At 41.1% G+C, this 17,466-nt stretch overlaps 1 pseudogene across 1 annotated transcript; it reads right to left on the reverse strand.

The window, feature by feature from the left end:
- Positions 1-67: 67 nt before the first annotated feature.
- LOC308609665 (ubiquitin-like modifier-activating enzyme 1) lies at positions 68-16,964 on the reverse strand (annotated as a pseudogene). The gene is made up of 20 exons: positions 16,895-16,964; positions 16,643-16,777; positions 11,967-12,064; positions 11,732-11,878; positions 11,433-11,608; positions 11,209-11,313; positions 11,038-11,118; positions 10,552-10,707; positions 7,924-8,090; positions 7,605-7,801; positions 5,903-5,967; positions 5,486-5,681; positions 4,763-4,824; positions 4,454-4,640; positions 2,711-2,797; positions 2,193-2,285; positions 1,887-2,069; positions 1,499-1,600; positions 1,322-1,394; positions 68-204 (listed from the first exon to the last, which is right to left on the reverse strand). The product of its transcript is annotated as a ubiquitin-like modifier-activating enzyme 1 (transcript).
- Positions 16,965-17,466: the final 502 nt, after the last annotated feature.

The following is a 17,466-nucleotide window of genomic DNA, read 5'->3' on the forward strand; positions in this document are numbered from 1 at the left end:
CAAAGAGGGAAGAAAATGTCTCTTGCCTCTCTGGAAGCTCCAGACTTCTTCCCGGACTCCCTCCCGGCTAGCCGTGCTGCACTAACCCCTTCAAGCTGTGCTCACACCGCCAACTCCAGTCCTCTCCTTGCGCTCTGACCCAAGCCCGAGTCTCAGCTCCCAGCTCCTGCATGCCCCGGCCATTGAGCAGACCAGCCTCTTGGGCTGGTGAGTGCCAGTCATCACCGATACTCTGTGTGGGAACCTCTCTGCTTTGCCCTCCGCACCCGTTGCTGTGCTCTCCTATGTGGTTGCAAAGCTACACCCCTCAACCACCAGCAGTCTCCGCCCACAAAGGGGCTCCTAGTGTATGGAAGCCTTTCCTCCTTCACAGCTCCCTCCCACTGGTGCAGGTCCCATCCCTATTCTTTTGTCTCTGTTTTTTCTTTTTTTTTCTTTTGCCCTACACAGGTACGTGGGGGAGTTTCTGGCTTTTTGAGAGGCCTGAGGCCTTCTGCCAGCGTTCAGTAGGTATTCTGTAGGAGTTGCTCCACGTGTAGATGTATTTCTGATGTATCTGTGGGGAGGAAGGTGATCTCCGTGACTTACTCTTCTGCCATCTTCCTGAACTCCCCCTCTATTTCTTTTTTAAACAGAGAGGACAAAGGAAAAAATAGCAAACCAATGGTTTACCAGAACAGGTGGATTTAATCTTTTCTCATAAGCTTGGATGTGAGGCAAATTCCATGCTGGTGGGAGGGGCTGAGACTTTCATACTATCACCTGAACCTACAGAGCTAAAGAAAGGCTGGTCTTTCCCACAGACAACAGGGTACGGGCGTTTGACAAAAGAATGATATGACACACTTGGATTAATAACTCTTTATTAAGAATTCCAACTCCAAACAGTAGAAAGCAGCAGCAACAACAAAAAGTCCTCAGAAGAACTTAAGGCTCAGCATTTGCGACAACTATAAGAGAAATGGAAATAGATTGATTTGACTGAGAATGAGGTAGATGGGTGTAGAGGGAATAGCGAATGGTGTATCGTACATAGGGGACATCCAAATCATTGCCGCTCTAGTTGCAGCACAGCTCAAGAAACAGTGCTTGAATGTGGTGTCCCAGCTTTTGCTTTGATACTCGTTTCACTATTGCTGACATCCTGGGGTGAGGAGAAAGAGAGTCTGTGAAGTAAACAGAGAGGAAAGACTTACAGAGACAAAGTTAAGAGAACAGTGAAGATGAGTTGCATAGCTAGCTGATGTTTCCCACCCCAGGCAGGACCTGTTTCTGTTTGCACACTGACCCAACTCAAGCCTGAGTTGATCTTTGATCTTACTTGCTGTCTTGATAAAGGAGTAGAACATAGATACACCCTGGAACAGCATGATGATCTCTAACTTGTACTCTGTCTGAAGAGGGTGGAAACGAGGAGGGGCAACAGGGTCACTGGGATGGACAGTACCAGTAACCTGGGCAACCACCACCACAGGTGCAGTGAGTGAAAGGGTCTTACCTTAAAATAGTCAAGGAACTGCTTGAGGGGCATCTCTTCACCATTAGGCTGCAGCCACTGTACCTCAAAGCAATCCCACAGTGACCACTGCTGGTTGTAGTATTATGGGACAAAGCACAGAGTAAAGCACCAAGAGTAAAATGGGAGCAAGCCCTAATCATACGCTCCTCTTCATTTCACAAACATGCCAGTTCCATTCCTACTTTGCACAGGTTCAAACAATGAACAAAGGATACACAAAATTAAAAAAGCCTCTCACCAGGTATGATGAAAACTAGAGCCAGTTCTACCGAAATAAGATACACACAACTTCTACACATGCACACACACACATAGCATCAATCACTGATGTGCAACACCAACGGATTCTATAAAAGCAAGCCCTTACCTGGTGATGGTGTGGGTCAAGGGGCTCAGAGAAACGGAAAAAAAAAGGAAGGGCCAAGTTGATGAAGCTGTTCTTATAGGACTCAAGCTGTTGGTGTCCCTGAACTACCTTGTACAGCTCCAGACCTGCAAGGCCAACTATAGCTGCTATGGCTGGAATGATCTTCCCTGCAATCAGCTTGATCTGTAATACAGAAGGTGATGAGAAGACGTAGTTGTTAGAGCCGTTCAAGGTCTACAGAAGACTTCAAATGTGGCAGAGTTAAACTTGGAAAAGGATGCAAGGTTAGGTATAGACTATTGTAGTCTTATGCCGGTCAGCAGGGGGAATGTTATAGCTCTCTGCCCGGAGACTCAATACAGCCACAATGAAATGGATATGAAAGTTGCTGTCATCATCCTGTTGTGAGTGGAGACAGAGGAAGAACAGGAGAGACAGAGTTAAGGAGAAAAAGTTTTCCTGGATACTGGGAACTGAGGTATATTCACCTCAATTACCTGCCAGACCAGCCAAATACTAGCCCAGACCACAAAAGATACTTGGGTCATCCGATGCAGGAGAAACGGGTCCGTGCACCAGTCGGGGAAGATCCCACATGCCAGGGAGCGGCTGGGCACAGGAGCCATGTTCGCTGAGCCTTCCCATCCGGCGCCTGTGCTCAGTAATGGGAGAGCCCACAAGAGAGAGAAAGCCACGTACCGAAAAACAACAACAACAACAACAACAACAACAACAACATAATTACAGTCAGGCCTGTAATCCCCAAAAAAGCTTAGGGTGGCTCAGCCATTTCTCATACACGGTTGAGGTCCCCATCACAGCACCTTCTCAAAGTTGACGGGGTAGATCTTGAACCCAGGGAGGCTCTCTGGTTGGTCAGCATGGCTTGAGCTCCTGCAGGTGATTATCCACTGCGGAAAGGGAGGAAGTACACGTTAGTCCTTAGATACATGTTAAATCCCTGTTCATGGTCTGAGGTGCCAGCAGGAATCCAGGGTGGGGCAGAGATGTTCAGGCAGATAAAGGATTTGAAAAGGAGAGACATCATGGGAAAGAGAAAAGAAGGGGGAAAGATAGGGCAGAAAACATGTCAGAAAAGAAAAAGGTAGACAGGTGTGTGGGACATGGAGATCTGTAGAGACACTGAGGGCAACAGGTAAAGCCACTAAGAAAGGATATAGACAGCAGCATTAATCATGACAGATAAGAGGTGAAAGCACAGAAGTTGTTCACTGCTGAATGAGTGGACAGAAAAATGTGATCTATCCATCCAATGAAATATTAAGCCTTAAAATCTATTCCATTAAATATTAAGCCTTCCAAACTGGAAGTCTACTATATTTAAAGATGGTAAATCCTTTGTGTTTCTTACCACAATTAAAAAAAAAAAGGGAGTCAATGAGAACATACTTCAAGAGAAAGACATAGAGAGAGATGGGGAGACATGAAGGAAGATACGAGGGAAAACAAGAGACAGAGGGATAAGAGATACAGAAAGGAACATAGGGGGAAAGTGTACAGACAGCAAAGAAGAGAGTAATATGAAATGGGAGAGACGTGAAAAAAATCTGAAGAGGGAGACCAAGGAGGATAAATGTGAAGATTATGAGAACGTTCAGAGAATGGGAAAGTTCAAAACACCTGAAAGGGAGACACGTAGGGAGATAAATAAAGAAAATATACAAAGAGAAGCATGAGAGAGTAGTTATTTCGGAAGGGAAATGCGGGGCATACATCAGGAGGGGAGAGATATACAGACGAAGAAATTGAAGGTTATATACAAAGAAGATGAAATGTAGAGGAAGACTTACAGAGCATGAGACAGAATACGGTAGAGGGGGGGAAATTTGAGTTGGGGGGTAGTTAGAGATGGAGAGATGAGGAGGGCTATCTAGAGAGGGAGATGAGGAAAGATATATGGAGGTTAAAAATAGGTTAGGCCTTCCCTGGTGGCCCAGTGGTTGAAAATATGCCTGCCATTGCAGGGGACACGGGTTCGAGCCCTGGTCTGGGAAGATCCCACATGCCACAGAGCAAGTAGGCCCGTGAGCCACAAGAAGTGAAAGCCCTCACACAGAAACGAAGACCCAACACAGCCTAAATAAATAAATAAATCAGTAAATAAATAAATAACAATAGGGTAAACAGGCATACCAAAGAAGGGGGGAGGTGGATGAGGAGATCTATAATGAAATGAATCAAGGAAGAAATCAAGGCAGAGAGCCTACTGGTAAAGATCATATCCATTTGTCCCTGCATATGGACACAAAAAGAAACAGAGAAAGAACAAAACAAAGCAAACATACACACAGAAAAGAGCTGGACAACTGGTGCACCTGAGGGAGAAACAGTGGGAAGAACAAAGTAGTAGGGCATCAGAGAACTTGCCTCAACCAACCAACCTTATTTTAAATTGGAAGAAGCAAGGACCAAAGGACAGTGTGGATTAATCTCAGGCCTGAGATCTCAGAGCAGAGCCAGTGGCAAAACACAAGTACAGGGGAGGCTTGCATAGGTAGGTGATAAGTAGGATGCTAGCTCTAGGCCAACTAGATAAACATCCTCACCAACACACGAAGTGGTCTGCAGCTCCTGGTCAGAAACATGGATCTTGACACCAGACTTCGGGGTGAACTCAAGGACCTGCACAGACTGAATGAGTATGATCACAGAAGCTCGGTCCTGAGAGCCCCTCAGCCCATAGGCCTGGGCAAACAGGTTGGCAGCAGCTATCACCTAGTCCAGGTGCAGGGGCTAAGAGAAGGCAAGGTATGGAGGGGTAAGCATATCAGTACTCACCTAAGGAGCTGCAGCCTCCTTCCCATCCACGTACCCACATTTGACCCGACTGTAGGAGACCTGAGGGAGGAGACTTCATTGCTGACATCAAAGATGAGCGGCTGTGCACAGACCAGAAAGGGGCTCCTGAGCTTGTAAGCTAGGAAAACAGAAAGATGTGGGAGAGTGGGACCTGAGAGGAGAGGTCTTTCTCATAATTGTGACTCCTCATTTTCAAGCCCGGAAGTCCCAAATTAGTATATCGCTGGGCACTCCCTTTGTGCCAGACACAGAGCTATTTATGAAACTTTTATGGATTGCCAGTCATGTAGTAACATATTTAATTTATTAACTTAGTAAATATAAATCAACCCTCATAGAACTCTCATGAAATTAGGTCACCAATATTCCAACTTCCTACATGAGGCTACTAAGGCACAGAGAGAAAATACATGATTAGTCCCAATATCAAATGCAGTTGAGACTTGAAGCCACCTAGGTCCTGTGCTCTTAACACCAAAATTTATCTTCTACAATCTCTATAGCCCTGACAGGGAATCTGGAATGACTCATGTCATATCTAAGGGAAATAGGTACCAAGTATGTTGCTTGAGAGAACAGGGCTGGGCAGGTAGAGGAGAGAGGTTGGGAGGAACAGGTCTTTGACTTCAAAAATCACTCACTTAATCATTTAATGAGATCTCTGGGACTTGGTGGTCTTGCCACAAATGGATGAACTGCAATGAACCATGTCAAAAGCGTGTAACAAACTGCTTCCAGTAAGCCTATTCTGACAAATGGAGACCAGAAGAGTGTAATACCTGGTTCGGAGGAAAGCTGCGCAGCAGCTGTCTGATGTTGTTGGAGCACTGGTTGTGCCAGTGCTAGTAAGCCCACGTCACACAGTCAGCCCATGTATGTGGCCGCTGAAGCACCAGGCTGAGCTGCACAGACTGCAGCACCTCTAGGGTTTGGATGCCTGCCAGGTGCAGTGTTTGCTCCACAAACTTTGAATCCCTATCAAGAATTAGAGAGGACAAAAACACAGAGTTACACAGTGATCCCAGAGGGAGCTTAACAGCATGAAAAGTCAGTGCTGACTCCCAAATGTATAAGGCCCAAGGAATCATTAGATTATTTGAAAAGTAGACCAGGTCCTAAGTGTTACACTGGTTACAGAATGCTTTGACTGACAGGCAGCAGACACGGTGAGCGAGGATTTGGACAGAATTACTCACATTACGTACTGGTTGACGTTTTCTGCTGGTTGCTTGAAGAGACCTTCAAACTCATCCATGGCAGACAGAGCAAATCAACACTATGTGGGTTACGGGAAACAAATAAGTTTCTGTAGGCCTTAGGACCACCATCAGGAAATACAGCAAATAGGAAGAGCATGGCTGTTATGGGAGAACAGAGGAAGAAAACCCTCCCAATGTGTCTCCTCAAACTTGTCAAGCCCTCACCACTTCAATGTAAAAACCTATGATCTTAATCTGGGAAGAGGTTTACACACAAGTGTACATTCATGCAGAATTTATTAAGATGTACACATTACCCTAGGTATGTCATGCATCAATTCAAGAAAAAGTTCACACCAAGAATAAAACATGAACGATCTCTATGCAGGTTCTGGGGACTGGGAAGAAAGTAAGATAGAGGTTTGACCCCTGTGAATTCAGAGGTCGATAAATAGTCACTGGTGAAGTGATCTGGAGCACCTTGATGCTCGAAATCCAGGTTCAAAGGCCAGCTGTGCCACAGTCTTGTGACAATCAGGCATATCTGTACTTGTGTTTCCTAATTTTAAAGACAAACACTGTAACAGTAAAACTACACCTCATGGAGTTAATAAGAAATAAGCAAACATGTACACATTTAAAGCTTAGTTTGAAAGTCACAAGGGCATATTAAGTATACATGTTTTTCAGAATTCCTGTGAGAGCTACTACTGTCATTCCAATTTTACAGATAAGGAATCTGAAGCATGAAGTGGTTAAGTCCAAGGGCACATAGTATATTAGTTTTAAAATCCTTTTTATTGGCCTTTATGCATACTGGGTAGAGAGAAACACAATAATAGAACCATAACATAGGAGAGGATTTATATGTATAGAAATGAACACACACACACACAAACACATCTCTTTCTCCGTCTCTCTGTATCTACACACACACACACACACACACACACACACACCAACATGGGATGCATGGAAAGGGAGAAAGACACATACTGAACTGACTCCACAAGTATAAACTCATCCCTTCTGGAAGGAAAAGTGACAGACTGAACTGTTACTGCTCATTTTCTTCCTGTTCCCATACTTCCTAAACATAGCCTCAAAGACTGGGTTAAGAATCATTTTGATAAAAGGATGGTTATTTGTGGTTTGAAAGGGGACTGTAATCAGGGCCAAGTTCTGAGGACCAGTTAATGGGGTGCTTTTACTTTGTCAATGTACATGAGAGTTATGCTCTTTTGTATGTATGTGTACTATATAAACCCAACTATGCTGACAAACTATTAAACATATTTTGGGAAACAATTAGAAAATTATTCCTAAATATGGACTTAATATTAGAGATATCTAAATAACTAGCAGAGATGATATTAAGTTAATTTTGTTCAACGACAAAATAGTATCCTGTACACAAAGAAACATATCCTCACCGTTTAGATATACACTTCTCACATAAAGTATTTCACATGGTATAAATAATACTTCCCTGTATGCTTGCAAAATAAAAATTTCAAGTTAAAGAAATCATTATGAAAAGCGTTAGGCTCCTAGGTTTAAAGTGAGTGAAGGAGAGTTAAAGAGAGGGCAGATATTACATACACTGAGGCTTCATCATCGGAATAACAAGAGTTTGGCAACTGAGACACTGTCCCAGTACATATCTGTTCCACCTCTTTCTCCCTGCAAGGCTGATCACCTGCAAAGTGTGCTCGATGACATTCGGGAAGTTCTTCAGTGTGCACCTGGGGATGGACTTGTCAGGAGGGTCCTGGCTGGAGCTGTATGACTCTGTCAGGAAGGGGATAAACCCTTACACATTACCCTTGGTACCCAGTGTGCCTGACTCCAGAAGAGGCTTTCGGTACAACACACAGCAGCAGTCCATATACGTGCCTGTGAGAAAGTTGCAGCAGGTGAGGGTGGGGAAAATAACATCAGGATAGGACACGGTGACACACACTCCCTAAAACACACACATTACTCTCGCCTCGTCCTCACCCATCCCCAAAACTCACGGGCATCCACATTGTCCGAGGCATTGTCCACACCATCCAGGTTTTGGAGGAATTTATCAATCATACACATGCTCTGTGTGAGGGCCCACACAGTTCTGATGGCTCATCACACGGATGTGTGCGTTTATCTGGTTCACAGCTGCAGCATCTGTATCAGACTTCAATTTCTGGGTAGTGATGGAGAAACAGAACTGTCATTCACATAATCACCCAACAAAACTTTACAGAGCTGTTCTGAAAACTGATTTAAGTAATGATGCACAAGACCTAGGCTCTGAGGTCAGGAGGCTCTGTGGTCTATGACAAATGCCACACAGCTTGGGCTGGGACAAATGAGGAATGGCGTGAATAAAAAAGGAAAACAGTGATACAATAGGAGACAATGGGTTGAGTATCTGTTCTTTTGTCTACCGAACATCCACTGTTTTTCGTTACTAGCACCCCGAGTTGGAGTGCATTCACGCAAAGAAAACCAAGGTCCTCTGAACATACAAAAACAAAAAGGATCCTCTGAAACCAAGTCAGATCACATTCCTCTCCTCAAAGCCCTCTATTGATTCCCACTTTCACTAAGGGTGAAATGAGCTGGTCCCTATTCCTTTGACAACCTTCTCTCTTACCATGATCTATCTCTGTCTCAACTCCTTAAACATAGCAGTCATATTCCAAGCTCAGGGTTTTGCTCACACTGTTAACTTCACCTGGCATACTCTTCCCTGAGATTTCTTCCTGTTCTCTTATACCATCTTTAATTCTCTGCGGTTATACCACCTTTCGAATGAGGATTTCCTTTACCACACTGCAAAACACCCTCTCATGGCACTTCCAGTTCTATATCTTGATTTTCATTCTTGTCCCTACACATTATGTTTCACCTTGTTATGTTCTAACCACATACAGTGCCATGGTATTTATTATTTGCTCTAGCAGTTGTCCAAAATGAAGTTAAAACAAAGTTTGCGGTTTCTTTTTTATCTGATGCACAGCTATCAAGATTTCCTACGTTTGATATTTAATCTGAGAACATTTTAAAATATTATTACTCCATTTAAAATTGGAGGGGCTTCCCTGGTGGCACAGTGGTTTAGAATCTCCCTGCTAATGCAGAGGAAATGGTTTTGAGCCCTGGTCTTGGAAGATCACACATGCAACGGAGCAACTAGGCCAGAGCCACAACTACTGAGCCTGCGTGTCTGGAGCCTGTGCTCCACAAAAAGAGAGGCTGCACTAGTGAGAGGCCCGCACACTGCGATGAAGCATGGTCCCCGCTTACCACAACTAGAGAAAGACCTCACACAGAAAGGAAGCCCCAACACAGCCAAAAATAAATAAATTAATTAATTAATAAATATGGAATAATTCCATTATATAGTACAAACACTATGAAAGAAACTCCAATACAAAGCGTTAATGACAGGAGTCAATCTGTATTTACAGTTTTACAAATTTTACTTATATAATGTCTTAGAAGATAGCTAAATTTTCATTATTTACTGACTTTAATGTATTACATGTTTTGCTTGAAAGATGTCAGGGATATCCAGCCTCACAGAAAAAAAAATCAAAAACATTTTCAGATGACTGTTGATATTTAATATATATATATATATATATATATATATATATATATATATATATATATATCAAAACTTGACAAGCAATATTTCTTTAATGTTTAGTTGAAAGGTGAAATACTGATCCACATCAATACCCACTGTCTTTCTCTGTATTTTTAATGGCTCTTTAGTTAATGCACAGTTCTGTATCATCATGAATTGGTCTGGTCATTTGGAAAATACTGTGTTTTGGGGTAATGGACAGCCTCCTAGAACAGAGTGGAAAATTACCCTTTCACCTGATAAAATGAGGATAAAAAGGACATAATGTCTTAGTATTCTTAAAAGAGTTGTGATCTTTTGGACTTGAGGAAAGTGTGCTGCCAACCTCCACTGCATTAGAGAATCTCTCATTTACTATGTCTTCTCACTAGACAAAAGCAGAAACCTTTCATTTGCTATCTTATACATTCTACCTACTTAAGTAGTACCTAATATTTGCATGATAAAATGAAAGGAAAGATAAACACTGGCCAGGCAAAATAACACTGAACTTTACAGAGACGCCCCAGATAGATCCCTCTATAATCTAGCTTCCAGAGTTCCACATTAGCCGTAACCAAAAACCAAAGAAAAAAAAAATGGCTGGGGACAGGTTTAAACTCACAAAGAAAGATGTAATAAGTTTTCAATAAATATCTCCTGGAAGAAAGAGTGAGTGGTAGAGAAAAGAAATAAGGTAAGAACTGAAGGAAAGAGACAAACAAAAAGTCCTAAGGTGGGCTTCCCTGGTGGCGCAGTGGTTGAGAGTCCACCGGCCGTTTCGGGGACATGGGTTCGTGCCCTTGTCCAGGAAGATCCCACATTCCATGGAGCGTCTGTGCCCATGATCTATGGCCGCTGGGCCTGTAGGTCCAGAGCCTGCGCTCCACAATGGCAGAGGCCACAACAGTGTGAGGCCCGCGTACCAAAAAAAAAAAAAAGTCCAAAGGCAATAAGGCAGATAACCAGAAAAAGACAGGAGAAAAGTGAAAAACAAAGCTGAACCACATACCATATCCATTCCACTCACCTTGATATCACAAGATCGGAACAGAAACTGTCGATTCAGATTGGATTTTACTATGGTGTCCATGTCTGTAATGGTGATTGCCACACCCTCCCCACAGCCTAGCCCAGTCATGGCAAAGGTCTTAAGTAGCTCACAGCCAACGGCCCCTGCACCCACCTGGGAGGTGGCCAAGAAGGGAGACACAAGATGGTTAGGGTCACTGGGTAACAAAACCACTCCTCACTCCTCACTACCCCTGCAGATGGCAAGAGAGGGTAAGAGGATCTATGACTGCATATTTAAGTCACAGTGCCATAAAAATCCATGGTCCTCTAAGGAAAGAGGCACAAGACCAGGATATAAAGGACCTGGTGTGAAGAAAATGGAAGAGGGATGAGATGAGGGTACAAGCCAACACCATCCCTTGTACACCACGAGGAGACTCCAGAAGAGGTGGCCAGAGCCTAGGGGACCTAAAGGTAGCTTTTGACCACAAGGTTCTCTCACCAAGAAGTATCTCTGCTTACCCAGCTTCTCTTGCAGGTCAGAGCCAAATACAGCCACCTGCCCATCATAATGGTTCTGGCACTGAGTCATGTGAAGGGAAGAGAGGGTTAGGGAAAAGCCACGTTAAAAAGATCCACAATAATGTCTTCTCCATGGGCCCAAATCACATACTGGAAGGCACGTGTCCTCTGTAAAGGCCTCTTTTTCCACAGGGAGACACTCAATGGCATCAAAGTACAGCTACTGTATAACAGGCATAAACTTTCCAGAGCAGCCCTGAGGAGTCGGTTAGAAAGAGAATGTGATCACTGGTTAATCAGAGCTGGAAAGCAAGCAGCAGGGCCGGAAAGGAACCTGGCCCAGGCCCAGCACTGTCCGTCTCCACTCACGCTGACCTTCATAAACTCCTGGGCAGCCACGCAACCAGTGAAGGAGTTGATGGGTGCCAGATCCCCAGGGGCCATATAAGCCGGCTTCTGGATGAGTTCTTCATCCAGACTGTTTTGCTACACTGCTGGCAGAGCTTGAGAATTCAAGCCTGTGCTAGGGTCACCAGTTCTGTTGCGTCCTCCTGGAAGGAGTAAAAGAACAATCACACCACTGTGGGGAGAGGGAGAGGGAGAAACACTAAATAGATGAAAAGGCATAGAGCAGCTTTGGTTCAAGGACCTGGTTGGCTTGCCCACCCATCTACCTCATTGTGGGGCCGAGAGAGCTGGCCATGCTGGGCACGGAACTGGTGCAGGACCTGGAAGCCAATTTGTAGCTGAGGAGGGCGATAATACTTGACAAAATTTGTTATCACAAAGTCCGGCTCTGCCTGTGAAGTAGGCAAGGTTTTCTGTGAAGAGCAAGATATCAGAACCAAAAAAGTAAAAAAACGTGGAGATGCCTGGAAGCCTACAACACACCCTCCTGCTCATACTCACAAAGCTTATCCTCTTAGTTACTTTGACTTGACTGACAATGCCTCCACAGATGTAGTCAGAGAAATTGGAGGTATCACAGATACTAAAGGTGTAGGGACCTGGGGGATGAAAAGAATGAAGGGTTATCTGTCAATTCATTCCCTCCCAAGATCAACAGCACTATCAAAACAGGAATATGAAAACCTCCCACCTTCTTCCTCACCTAACACCCTCCCCCATACAGTGGGAGTTTGGAGTTAACAGATATAAGCTATTATATATAGAATGGGTAAACAACAGGGTCCTACTGTAGAGCACACAGAAATCTATTCAGTATCCTGAGATAAACCATCATGGAATAGAATATGAAAAAGAATGTATATATAGATAACTGAGTTACTTTGCTGTAAAGCAAAAAGTAACTAATTTTTAAATCAACTATACTTCAATTAAGAAATAAAAATAATGTATCGTACATCATAAAACAAAATCAAAAACAAAAACACAATGCTGATTTCTTCAGACAACACAGGTATTCTATGTCTAAATGCCACTCTAGAGAAAAAGAAGTAAGGCCTGAAAGGATCAGATGGCAACTACATAAGTTCTCTAGAGCAGACTCAAAAATATTAAAGGAACACAAAACGCAACTCCAAAACGCTAACATTCACAATTACCTTCCATCTATCAACACTTACCAGAAACTTACCAGCAACATCTGTGGCTTTAGTTTTCATTAAATTTGTAAATTTTTTGTCCATTATTTTTTCAAAAACTCTTTTGGCCCACCCCTTTCTTGGGAATTTCTTTGACATGTGAAATATATTTATAATAGATGTTTTAATGTTCTTAACCTGTGATTTTACATAACAGATGTGATTAACAAATTAACACACAAGAAAAAATTAGGAAGTTTAACAAAGTAGAAGAAACTATGCAAAATACAAAAGGTGTGTGTGGGGGAAAGTCAAACAAGTCAAGTGCCTTAGTACTCATGTAATTGGAGTTCTGGAAAGAGATAATGGTATGGCAGTGAGCTCCGAAAGTAATATTTTCAAAAAACATGTGGGCAGAAATTTTCCCAATTTGATAAAACTATAAACCCATATTTAATAAATATTTAATAAACTGCAAAAGAGACATGGAGAAAACTATACAAATGTATATAATGTATTTTATATATATATATATATATATATATATATATATATATATATATATATATATATATATATATATATATATATATATATATTCCTCTGTGCTCTGTTTTTGCCGAATCCCATGTTTTGGTATGTTGTGTTTACATTTTCATTCACTTCAGAGTATTTTCTAATATCTCTTGGACACTGTTTGACTCTTTTATTACTTAGGAATGCGTTGTTTAATTTCCACATATTTACAAGTTTTCACAAGTTCCTCCTATTACTGATGCCCATTATTCTTTCCTTTGTGGTCAGAGAAAAATTTGGTGTGATTTAAATTATTGACACTTGTTTTATGGCATAACTTGAAGTCTATCCTGGAGAACATTCCTAGTTCAAGTGAAAGGAAATTGTATTCTTCTGTTCTTGGGAGGAATGTTGTGTACATGTCTGTTAAGTGCACTCGGTTTAAATCATAGTTTTGTTTAGGTCTTCTCTTCCCTTGGTGATCATATATTTTGTCATTCATTTGGATATGCTGTTGAACCTATTTATCTCTCTCTCAAATTTTGTAAGTTTTTGATTCAGGTATCTGGAACTTTTTTGTTAGGTGAGCATTTGTTTATAATTCTTGTGTATTTCAACAGATTTACCCTTTTATCAATAATATATTATTAATCTAATATAATAATATAGTAATATATACTGTCCTTTGTCTCATTATTTTTTTATGTAAAATCTTTTTTGTCTGTTGTTAGTATAGTCACTATAACTCTCTTTCGATTTTTCTTGGCATGAGACTTATCTTTGCAACATTTTACTTAAAATCTATTTGTTTCACACTAAGATTTGTCTCTTTAACAACATATACGTGGTCATGTTTTTAAAAAATCCATACTTACAATCTGCTTTTTAATTGGACATCTTCTAGTGTACCACTTTTATGGTTTTTTGTTATTTCTTTTACTATATACATTTTAGAGCCATTTTATTAGTGGTTGCTCTGGAGTTAGGTTGTTATAAAGTAAACTGACAGTTTCTAACAACCTAGTTCACATTAATACCAACTTAATTTCAAAATATGAATTTTTTCTTTTATCTAGTTTATCCTTTTTCTTGTGTTGTTCTTATCATAAATTACATCTTTATACACTTTATACATCAGCACCAATTAATTTTTTTCCTGTGGAGTAATGTTTTAAATCAGGTAAGAGAAAAAATTAACTGCATTAGTTTACTATTGTTACTGAAACACATTTTCAGGAATTCAATTGTTTAAAACTTTACAAATTATTCTCTTAAAATACTACATGTTACAAGTCCCAAATCCATTTTACTGGGCTAAAGTCAATATGTTGGCAGGATTGGGTCCATCTGGAGGCTCTGCTGCGAGAATGTGTTTCCTTGCCCTTTTTTTTTGCTTAGTGGTTGCCAGTATTCCTAGGCTAGTAACCCCTTCTACTACCTTCAAATACATCAGTTCATTATCTACTTCTGTCATCACATTAACTTGTCCTCTGTCACCGACATATCCTTCATTCCTCTTATAAGAAATATTTTGATTAGATCCACCCAAGGTAACCCAAGAAAATTTCCCATCTGAAGACTCTAATATAATCATATATGCAAAGTTTTCTGCATAAAATAACATACATGTCCTGGGGATTAAAATGTGGGCATATTGGGGGACTATTATTCAGACTACAATCATACAAAAAAATCGTTTAAATTATCCTCTGTATTTACCTTTATAATTACTTTTACTGATGTTCTTTCTTTCTCTGGATTTGAGTTATCATCAAAGTGTCTTTCATTTTAGTTTGGACTCTCTCCAAGAATTATCTCATCTTGTAGGGCAGATAGTTAGCAATAAATCCTCTCCGTTTTGTGCTTATCTGGAATTGTCCTAATCCTGTCCTCAGTTTCAAAAGATGGTCTTGCTGCATATAAAATTCTTGGTTGACAGGTTTTTTTTTTTTCTATTAGCACTATGAATGTATCGAAGTGTTTTCTGCCCTGCATGTTGTCTGATTAGTAGTCTTTTTTTTTTTTTTTGGTTTAATTGAGAATCTCTTACATGCCATGGGTTGCTTCACAGTGCTTTCACAATTCTCTCTTGGTTTTTGGCTTTCAGTAGTTTATGATATATGTTGCTATGGATCTCTGTGAGTTTAACCTGCTTTGAGTTTGTTTAGCTGGGCGAATCTGTATAATGATGTTTTGCATCAAATTTGGGATGTTTCTTGGCATTAATTCTTACAACTTTCTTTCTGCCCCCATAATTATTTTGACAACTCCCCATGTCAAAGTACATTCGAACTGGGTGACGTCCAAATTATGTCAAATATAGCCAGTCTTGCAAACGCAGAATTCCAAGGAACATCTCAGTCACGTCAGATAATGATAAATCTTTGGAGATTAGGTTCTGAAAGAATTCTCACTTTGTTCTTCTCCTTCTGGTGGCTACTCGGATGCAAAAGGAATGCATACTCTTTCAATATGTACTATTATTAAGCTGGAAAAAAGGAGGATGGGATTGTGACCATTTAAAGTCTCTAGAGCTTGCTGATCTTACCAAGATTCAGTCATTTTTCAACACGTAAATACTTCCCTAGTTCCTGTGAAATTTTGTCAATTTCCAGAGTTCTGAAAAAGTTGAGTCTGACAACTTTGTAGGTTTGTAATGTAAAGAATTTTTGGAGGGCCTTACACTATCATCTTCTGACATAACTCATTAGCTGTCCTTTCTGAGGAAGAAACAATGATCCTTTCGTGTTCCAGCCCGCAGTTGGCACAAGAGAAGTGTTGGACCCTTACAGTAATTCTTTCCATGATTATCAGCTGTGTGACCTGAAGACAGGGACCTCACTTCTCTGGGCCATCTATAAAATGAGGATAATGATTGTACCTTTCCCCATTGGTAGAGTTTAAATGACTAAATATGAATAAAGGGCTTAAAAAAGAGTGTGACACACAGTACATACTACCTAATTAACATTAGTAGCTGGAATACTATTAAATTACCTGGTGTATTATGACACCTGATAAAGACTTACATTCACCACACTGTAAAGATCATGTAAGTATTTGCTGTTCTTCTTATCATCACCTTCATACCACCAATGGATGCTGAAAAGAAATTGCCTGTGATCACACAGCTGGGAGAGAACAATGCTGGATTTTTCATTTAGAAACTTTGCAGGTAACTGACATACTGGACCAGAAGGCTTTCCCTTCCTCATATACAGAAGTATGTACTTCTTCGCTAGACACAAGTCTCACAACTCTATAACCCGTTAGGGAAAATTATACATAGTTTATGTACATGAATGAGCAAAGGCCATACTCTTCATGATAGATGTACAACTGTCCTAAATAGAGCCTCTCTAAATTGGGACTATACTCTCCCTCATGAATAACCAATGCATGTAATTTTGCATGATAATATCTGTGTCCCAGCAGCACAACTGTTCTTTCTCCATTCCTGACAAGAAGGACGCCATATGTTCATGAATGGTAGTAAAACTATAGAAAATGAAGTCCTAATGGTACCCTGTTTCTCTCCAGATCCTAGTTGACTATCTCCAGTATCCTTTCTTAGCCTGATTTGAAGACTATCTTTACGAGAAAAGTGATCTCCGATGAATCGAATCTTATTGACACAGATCTCCAAATGCTTGGAGGACCCTATAATGGAACTTGTGTCACAAAAGTCATTCTGGCAAGATCCCAACACTTGTACTAGGACCCTTACTTAAACAATATTCCTCAAATCCTGCCTTGATTAGAAATCTCCAATTTTACCCAAATCCACCTCCCTTTGGAGAACGTTGCAAATACCATGTGCTATCGAAACATGGCCACCAATGACCATCCACCAAATATTCCTAAGCCCTGGCGCAAAATGATATGCCCCCAAAGAGACATCCAAATCCCTCCCCTCAGTCCCTAAACACCACCTCTATAGGTCCCCTCCAGAATAGACATCCCCTAAATGGCACCATGGGCCATAGATGCAAAGACATACCTCAGGGTATACCTGAAGTTTAGATCCTTTCTACAAATGACATGGAGGCTTTTAGACAACTTGAACTCCTCTTGACTCATGAAACACTCTTATTTACCATTGCAACACAAATAATAGGAATAAACATACCCGGGGAGAGAATAGAGTTGCATGCAGAACACTATAAGATGCTGATGAAAGAAATGAAAGATGATACAGATGGAGAGATATGTCATGTCCTTGGGTTGGAAGAATCAACATTGTAAAAATGACTATATTACCCAAATCAATCTACAGATTCAATGCAATGCCTATCAAACTAGCAATCGCATTTTCCAGGGAATCAGAAGAAAATATTGCACCATGTGTA

The sequence above is a fragment of the Mesoplodon bidens genome (genome assembly GCF_964165515.1).
Source record: "Mesoplodon bidens genome assembly, chromosome: Y".
In the NCBI taxonomy this organism is placed as follows: Eukaryota; Metazoa; Chordata; class Mammalia; order Artiodactyla; family Ziphiidae; genus Mesoplodon; species Mesoplodon bidens.